A 9558-nucleotide genomic window follows, 5' to 3' on the forward strand; every position below is an offset into this window, starting at 1 on the left:
TGGTTAGAGCGTCCGCCCAGAGAGCGGAAGGTCGCGAGTTTGATCCCCGACCGCGTCATACCAAAGAACGTTAAAATATGGTACTTGTTGGCCCTGCCTGGCGTATGCTCTTATTAATGGGTACAACAAGGACTGGTCGGCTCGGGGTCAGTATAATGTGTCTGAGTGGGTATTCATGCTTCACTGCGGCATGGTATCTCAGTGGGCTAGCACTATAAAACCAGCTTCAGTTGGTCATTAACAAAACCAGCTTCAGTTGGTCATTTAATGGATAATTCTTTGTCAACAGTTCGAATCAGATAGCCATGGGATTAAAATGTAAAATACTACAGTACTGACTGTACTTAATTGACTCTAGAGGTTTGATTTACACACATTGATCTCGAGTAGTGAAACCCATACAACATATGCTATTGGAAGTATTTCAACCTTTATAATGGATAGGCTTAATATGTTCTAATTGTTATTTTAAATTATTCTGTAATTTCAGAAGGCTCGACATATGCCCAACATCCGAGAATGACAGGATTTGTTCAAAGGATGGTGATCCAATATTTTTCCCCCACAACAAAGGAAAACTGTTACAGTTCAAGGATCCCAAACCACAGAAGTATTATATTTTGCAATTAAGACATACATTTGCAATTTAAATCAGTAGTCTATAATTAAATATGTATTTATGATTATTATATAATTTTCCTACAGAAAAAGGAGTGTGCTTTTGAGTGCAGTGATGTACCGACAATCCCACTGGCTCAGAGTCCAGGTGTCCCAGCTGAACCTGAACACAATGGAAGGACTGATGTAGTAAGTATGTTTCATGTCAGTATAAATCAATGTTTGTTTAGAAAACATATAGCATATTATACTTACTAATTTCATTATTTTGTACTTCTCTAGATCTTTGTGCTGAATTTATTCTTCCAATACCAATATGTGTACCCTAGGTGATAGAACATGGTTACGCCATACAGTGTGGAGACCAGTGTGTTGTACTCTATTTTCTAATTTTAAAACAACTTTCAAACCATTTTAATAGTTCCTCTTGGATACCATAAGTTTTCAGTTTATAAAGTTTTCCTCTATGCCAGACCTTATCAAAGGCTTTACTTATATCGCAGAAGACTGCTCTAACTTCTTTTCCTTCGTCAAGAGCTTTAACTATGAAATTGTACAGAAAGGTTACTTGATTTCTTGTTTGAGTGTCATTTTAGAAGTTGAGAAGTACAATATAGAACAATTTTGTATGGATAACAACTTCTGTATTTCGTGAGTGCAGTATATATATATACATACATCTCCTCCACTTCATGGATCACCCTTGCTTGACAACGGTACAAGAATCTGTATTGAAACGTCGCACTCACGAAATAAAGTAGTTGTTATCCATAAAAAAATGTTCTATATTGTTAATTGATTTGTTGTGGAATCTCCTGGGATGAATCCTGATTGTAAATTTGTCAGTATGTCGTTATCTCTTAGGAATTTGAATACATATATAAATACACATTTCTCAAAGACTTTCGATAAACAAAATGTTAGTGCAACAGGACGGTAGTTTGAACATTCATGTACGCTATCTTTCTTGTGATTAGGTATTACCGATGCTTCTTTCCACGAACAGGGAAAAATTGACTGGCTAAGCGATAAATTGAATAATTTCGTAAGTATAGATGTTAGACTATTTGCGGTGTATCTTAGTACTTTATTTCCTATCCCATCCGGACCGGTCGATTTTGATGTGTCCAGTGACATTAAAATATTGGCACCCGTGAAGAGCCACCTCCTCGTGGTGGGTGCTGGGTAACGCTAACAGCTCTTCAACTCCCCCTTGTGGAGCCGGGGGCACATTTGGTCCACCAACCTGTTTGCCGTGGGTTGCGCACGATGTGTTGGTGGAGGACGGGGGTCTGGTGGTTGAGGGGACTGGGAGCCTGGAACCGTGTTCCTTTTGCCCAACACACCACTTTGGCCCTTACTTCACCTAGACGGATGGTAGAACGAGCCCTGGGCATGGTGAATATATTCGCACATTTTCTCATTTAGAGGGTATTGGCCTTTTCGATTTCACGATTACAAATTATTAATATGTTAAATTGCCTAGAGTCCTATGCCAGAAGGCGGTGGCTCATGGGCCAATCTGGTTATATGGATCTCTGAATACTGAGTTTCTTGAGACTAATGTCATGGGCCGAACCAGCCTGACATGTGATCTTTTAGAATTCTCAGCTATTTATGTCTGTATTTCTGGAGTATAACATCCCTGTAGCCCTGGTGTTGCAGTCAGGTTTCCACTGTAACATCGTCCTTGTTGACACTCGATGGCGGGTGGGGAGCAGGGTCGTAGAACATTAGTTAAAAGAAATACATATCTTTTCAAGTTTTGTATGACTACGCTTCCAAAATCCATTAAAGCTGGATACTGTAACATCGGAGTGGAGGTATATATACCAAATCCTCTCCGGTGTTACAGGCGCTTAAAAATTTGGCCATGGTGCAAGGTCTTGCACCGGTAAATCTGTATGCTCCCGCTGCAATGAAAGTCATGAGAGTACTGACTGCAATAATACCATAAAATGCTCAAACTGCAGTGGTGACCACCTGGCATCATCAAAATCTTGACCAAAGTTTGAATATGAGGCCAGAATTCTCAAAATCAAATGTACTAACAACATCTCATACTTTGAAGCGAAGAAAGTAGTTAATGCTCAATCCAAATCTTCTACCGGTCCAACATACTCAGCCGCAGTGTCTTCTTCCGCTCCGACACCTGTTCCTAAATCTCAATCAGTTTCAAGTGAATGCCAAACTGTTATATCTTGGTTGAATGCTGATCCAATACCCTTGGATGACGATGATAAAATATCAAAATATCGTCAATGCACATCAGCCTCTCAGACTGAGAAACGCGACCTGACGATATCAATTCCACTCAGGAAACAGAGTGTTGCCCACCTTTCAAATAAAGAAAGGTATGGTTCTCCAATTAACGTTGTGAAGGAAGCCAAGTTTCTGGGACTGATTCTCGAACAAAATTTGACCTTTTACCACATATTAAGTATTTGAAGACCAAATGCTTGAAGGCATTAGATCTATTAAAAGTCGTGTCAAGTTCAAAGTGTGGGAGGACTCAACCACCTTCCTTCATTTGTACGATCAATCATCTGATCAAAACTTGATTAAGGCTCCATCGTATATGGTGGGGCCTGTAAAGTAACTTGAAACTACTTGATTCTATCAACCACCAAGGTCTACAGACTATGTCTTGGATATTTCCGAACTTCTCCTATTGACAGTATTTACGTTGAAGCTGATGGGCCTTCTCTAAACCAACGCCGTGTTAAATTATTTTGCAGCATATTACTAAACTCTATTCTAATCAGTCGAACCCTGCATATAACTGTGTCTTTAATCCCTCTCAATGAAGATCTGTTCAACAGAAAGTCTTTCTCTTGTTCCGCCTCTAGGAATAAGAATAAAACCTTTCCTTTCTGCTGCTGGCATTCATCTAGAAAATATTTCTTCCTCCCTTTTCTTTCTTTCTCCTCCTTGGCACCTGAGTTGGGCCAACAGGTGAGTCCTAACATTAACTATATTTAAAAAAAAATCAGAAACAAATGAATTACAGTATAAACAAGAATTTAGTCAATTAAAACTAGATATAATACATATAAGAATCCTTTATGTACAGATGGGTCCAAGGATGGTGGCGCAGTGGCTTCTACCACTGTCATTGATCCAGAACAATATCTTCTCGATTGCCTGATAACAGCTCTATTTTCACAGCGAAAGCTAACGCCATATTAACAGCCTTAAAATATATTAATAGACACCCAAAATATAAACAATATATAATCTTTTCAGACTCTCTTTCTTGCCTTCAGGCTATTAAAAAATCTCTTATGTAAACATCCACTTTTAATACAAAATTATTGAATTGTATAATGATCTTGCTACTGGCCAATGCGACATCGTCTTTTGTTGATTTACCCAGCCATGTTGGCATTGGTACACAATGGTTGATCTTGCTGCTAAGGCAGCACTCAACAAATCTGTGACACCACTTCTTATCCCATACCTCTGATTACAAAGCTAGCATTAGAACCTACATCCTTGATCTGATGCAGAAGAAGTGGGACACCCAAGTAGGTATAGATAAATTGTACGAAATAAAAACTCTATATTGGTTACACCTACTTGGGTTGTCATTCCAGATTTAAAGAGATCATTATACGACGATGTCGTATTGGCCACTAATAAGATATACTCCTGAATACCTGTTGAAAGGGTGAGGATCCTCCTGTTTTGCATCCCTTGTGATGAAAGAATCACGGTGAAGCATGTCTTGCCTTGACTGTGTTGAATATTCTATCACAAGGATAACTATTTCAAATCACGATCTATGAAGGATGTTTTAATAATATAAGTTCTCATTAAATGATTGCATATTAAAAGAATTAGATTTTTTAAATGATTTGTAAATAGATAAATATTTTATGATTGGAAGTTTAAATTAGTAACTCAGACTGTTAGTGGCTGTATCCTCAAGGGGTGGGGGTGGTTAAAGTACTGTAAAATTATTGTCCTCCTGAGGAGGGGCGTAAGTCCCAAACATTCTAAAGTAAATTTAAACTCTCCACTTTTTAATCGTAGAATATGCTCTGGTTTTAATGTATAGCTAGGTGTGTGTAAATTGCTAACAGCTGAAGGGATGATGTAAATCCAGCTAGGGTCCATGCAGGAAGCAAATGTACTGCAAGTCCCATGGTCTCTAGTATGGTGATCTGGCTCCCTTCAGCTGTTGGTAATCTATAGCTTGTTTTTACAGTGTATTGTCATGTATAGTTAAAATGTTTTAGTGTTACTTACTTGTTTTAAATTGAAATCTGTGGTATCCTAGCTGTTTTACTGTCCTTCGCTGACAGGCTTTTTAATTTACCTTTATTTATTGTAAAATTATAACTTGATTGTAGTCACGATATGGCTGAAATATTGCCGATGTGACTTAAAATCTTAACTCACTCACTCATTAAAATATCCCTGACGTCATCAGTGGGTTAGAGTGATAAATCTCGATTTGGATCTACAATAGTCGACTGAGCGATAAAGTAATTGTTTAAAAACATTGGCGATTTCTTTGGGGTCATTATAGACTGTATCGTTGAAGATAATTGTTCGAAATTGATTGTCATTGTTGCGTGATTTTATGAACGCTTTCGTCAATCGCAACCACGTTTTGGTACCGAGCGAGAAAAGACAGACAGACAGACAGACAGACAGTTTTATTTCAGCATACAAGGCCATGGCCCACATTACAGAATAATGTTACATTTGGTTTGATGCTGGTAAAACCAGTAATAGTCATACATTATTGCCTCTGGAAAGCCATGGAAACCGAGCGAGGTATTAGCAGAATCTTCAATTTTAGAGACGAATATTTGTTTAACTCTATTTCCTGCTGATCTGAAATTAGCCCACTTCGTTGGATGGTTACATTTGTTTGCAATTTTATGTAAACGATTACGTTTCCGAATCAAAGAACGTATTTGACTCGTCATCCAAAGCGGATCTGCAGGTCTAATAATGGTATATGTCTTATTTGGTATATGTTGATCGAAGATTTTCGTTATTACGGATGTTAAATCGGTTGCAATCTTATCTATATTATTGGAAGAAAATAAAATATCACCATCAATATCATCGACACTCCTGTTCATACCTTCTGTATCAGATCACGAATAGTTATAAACTTTCCTCTTATAGTTTTGGGAGGGGAATTGGTTCTTTTGATGGTCACAAATATCGGACAATGGTCACTGCAGATAGGGTCAAGAACTCCCAATTTATTTACAGCTTTGATACTCGAAACAAAAATCAAATCTATCAAGGTACTTGAATCTGGTGTAATTCCTAGTTAGTTCTGATTTAATCTGTTTTAAGGTCATACATTAATTGAAGGTTATCTATTTTGTTCGATTTTCCTGAGGAAGCATCGCCCTATATTAAAGTCACCGACAACGATAGTAGACATGTTCAGATCGACGGCGTTACCGACAGATTCCTCAATCAGATCCCAGTACGCCGCGCCTTATCTGCCTCGATAGACGGATCCGATTAGGTTTACACTTTATCTGTAACCACAGCGCCTCAAGCCCGGGGAGTGTCAAGGTCGTCCATATGTTTGGCGTTATGTGTAAATTACTTTTGAAATAGATCGCGACACCGCCACCAATGGTTTGCCTATCTTTCCCGAATGGTAGGTGGTATCCAGGTATTGCTTTATCAACACTGCTGATGTCTGCATGCAGCCAGGTTTCAGTTAGACATATAACGTCCATAAAAATCAAAATTCGGCGTGAAGTAAATCAATTTGACTTTCAGACTGCAAGCTACGTTCAAAAGTATTATTTTAAGGTCTCTGAAATAATTTGGTCCTGGATTAGGATGAATGTCGCCACAGGGGAGTAGGATGAGAGAGGAAATTACAGATACGTGAGGGGACTGTAAAGACACAAGAACTTAAAAATGTGTATGAATTTCGTAAATCTGACTGCAAATTTTGAATGTAGTTTTACAGCAAAGGAACTCCACTGCCTGTCTGTTTTTGTTCAATATCAGCCATAATCAAATATCATACATACTGTCATAACAGTCAGGACAAGTGGGTTCCGGTAGGTAAGTAAATGGAGGCAGACACACACAAACTGGACTAAAGTAACTAACACGTGTACACACGTTTGTTGTAATTTGATGCGGGATATAGGTCAGATGACACGGTGTAACATGATTTTAATTGGAAACACTGGAAACAAAGAAAACGAGGCAGATAAAGTACACCATAACCATGGTATACCTAGATGAAAACAAAAGGCAAAATGCGCTCTTATGGGAGGAACAACACTAGAATTTGAAACAAAGGAGTCTACAGATTGGCAATATCAAGCTAGCATGCCTTGATAGCTACACAATATATATACTCATGCCAATAATGGTTGTCAACACCACCACCCCCCACACACCTCCAATTAAAGAAATTGAAAGGTGGCAACCATTATGTGGCATGAGTATACATACACATGACGCATATGCTCGCCGTTGTATCCATACATGTTTACATCAATCCATATACAACTGACCAGATACAAGCACTTATACACGCACGCACACACACACACACACACACACACACACACACACACACACACACACACACATATTACAAGCTGTCTGCATTTTGCATACACACTTTATTATAAAGGTAATATGAAACATTCATACAAACGGAACATACATGTTTACACGCAGAACAACACAAATTACATTAGATGTGTGCCATGCTACCTCCAAGGTGCATAATGCTTGTGTACTATATTGCACATATACTACAACAACACGTATAGTATGCTATGCTAAGCAGTATCCGCTCATATTCAAGGTTACACCTGATTTTGAGATGGAAGCAAACGTCTATTCTGAATGTGGATGGACATCATTTTAATGAAATGAGAGTAGAGCAAGCCTAGTCATAGTATACATACAACCAAGTCAGTACAAAGGGGCTCTTGTTATCGTTGAGGAAGCTCACAGTTCACGTTAGTTCGTCTCACAGTCCCCTGAACCACATTATTTCCCTACTGCCAAGCCCTCCCTCTGCTGTGCTAAAGCCCTAAATAAAGCAGTAAGTCTAGATTTCCTCTGAATCTCTGGTCTCCCTAGAGTTCTTTTCAATATAAAATGGGCTTGTTTTGTTACTATCAAAATTATATATATTCAGAGACTAAGCCTTAGTCTAAGAAGTTCACGTGTATGCACGATTTATTGTAAGTTCGTGTTCGTGTTCGTGTAAGTTTTGTAGTAGAGACAGAGCCGTTGCATAGCATTTGAGCACGGACACACTGCTCGTGCATACCACATACTCACGTGCTTTACAACATCCGCAGCGTGTCTACAGTTAGCATCTAGCGGTGAGTGACACTGACTGAAGGCATGAAGGAGTAGTTATTATATATCTAACTCATGACGAGAATCAGCATGTTTCATGATGTTTTTAGTTTTCATGTATATCACACGTGAAGTTCTACAAAAGCGCAGTGTCACTGTAAACAGCACAGTTTGGATGCACAGTTATCACTGGTTACCCATGATGCTCCTCAACTTTCTTTCCGAGACAATTTGGCGGGCCCTTCGAGCTAACGCTGCTCGTGGGTCCGGTAAATCTTCATTGGTGAAAAACTCTAGGGGCTCCAGGGTTTTTCACGTATTTAAGCTTTGATCTCGACTTGAGGACAGCGTTTCAAGACAATTATAGGTCGTGGATTATCCTGTGGAGTGGTAGGTCGTCTGGGGAATACGATTATGACTAACATCGATGTCAGTTTGGGATGAGATTAACCCCAATGACTTCACTAGTCTAGTTCATTAACCAACTGGTCAGTATCCCTATTCTCCGGACTCAGACAACAACACTGAGATTCTGATATGGTTTTAAACATATTTTATTCTATTCAAGAAGAAAGAAAGGATTGTCAAACAAGCCTAAATGGCTTTATATTAATGCTGCTCCATAATACATGTGAAGGTTCACATTTGTGCATAATACATATTTATAGTGGTTATAAAACAAGTTATCTCTGAATAATAATAATCATGGATATCAAACAATTTATCTTGGTTTTGTTTCGTGGCCAGTTGATACAAATACAAAAAATAAGAGAAGCTTACAAAACTTTATGAATCGAAACGTTTTGATGTAATAATGAATTGATGGACTGACCGTAGAATATCCATATTCGTCTGTTGATGAGATACTGAGTTAATGCCATTTAGCACATCCCGCAGGAGAAACCTTTCACATAGAAATACGATTCGTATCGAATGGTATGATATTTAGGACACATGAACAAATAGTGGAATACATCCTCACTACACCTTGTGAGCAGGAACAAGAAGCATTATCAGAAATGAAACGATTATACTTATCACTGTTTAAGTCACTACATCCCAATCTAAGGCGGCAGTGTATTATTTTGACAAAATCGACTACCAAAATTTAGATCGAATGCCATTTAGAAAGTGGTCGGTCAACATGTGGTATATTTAGATATCATCTGCCTTGTTAGTCCTGAAATTCTAGTACTTTTTAGTTGAGTTTTCATCTGATTCGAACTCACACCCTCAGAGTCAGGCACCTAATCGCCCAGCACACAAAGTCAGCCGCCCTAACCCACTCAGCTACCGCGACTTCCACAAAATGGTGTAATCCCCAACATAACATATGTTACATTTGACCACTTCTAAATGGCATTGTGTAATCATAGCTTTCGGCCTCGGGAGCCGTGCCAATTCAACTCTTATCAGAGGGTACACAAAGCCGGCAGTCTAGACTACCAGTTGTCCGACTGCCATTTTTGGGAAGTCGCGGTAGCTGAGTAGGTTAGGCGGAATGACTTTGTGTGCTGGTGATTAGGTGCCTGACTTGAGGGTGTGTGAGTTTCGAATCCGGATGGGGCTTCAACTCAAAAAGTACTAGAATTTGTACTTAACAAAGCGAAGTGTAAT

This window comes from Haliotis rubra, unplaced genomic scaffold (genome assembly GCF_003918875.1).
Source record: "Haliotis rubra isolate DU_JTF1 unplaced genomic scaffold, ASM391887v1 Scf1539, whole genome shotgun sequence".
In the NCBI taxonomy this organism is placed as follows: Eukaryota; Metazoa; Mollusca; class Gastropoda; order Lepetellida; family Haliotidae; genus Haliotis; species Haliotis rubra.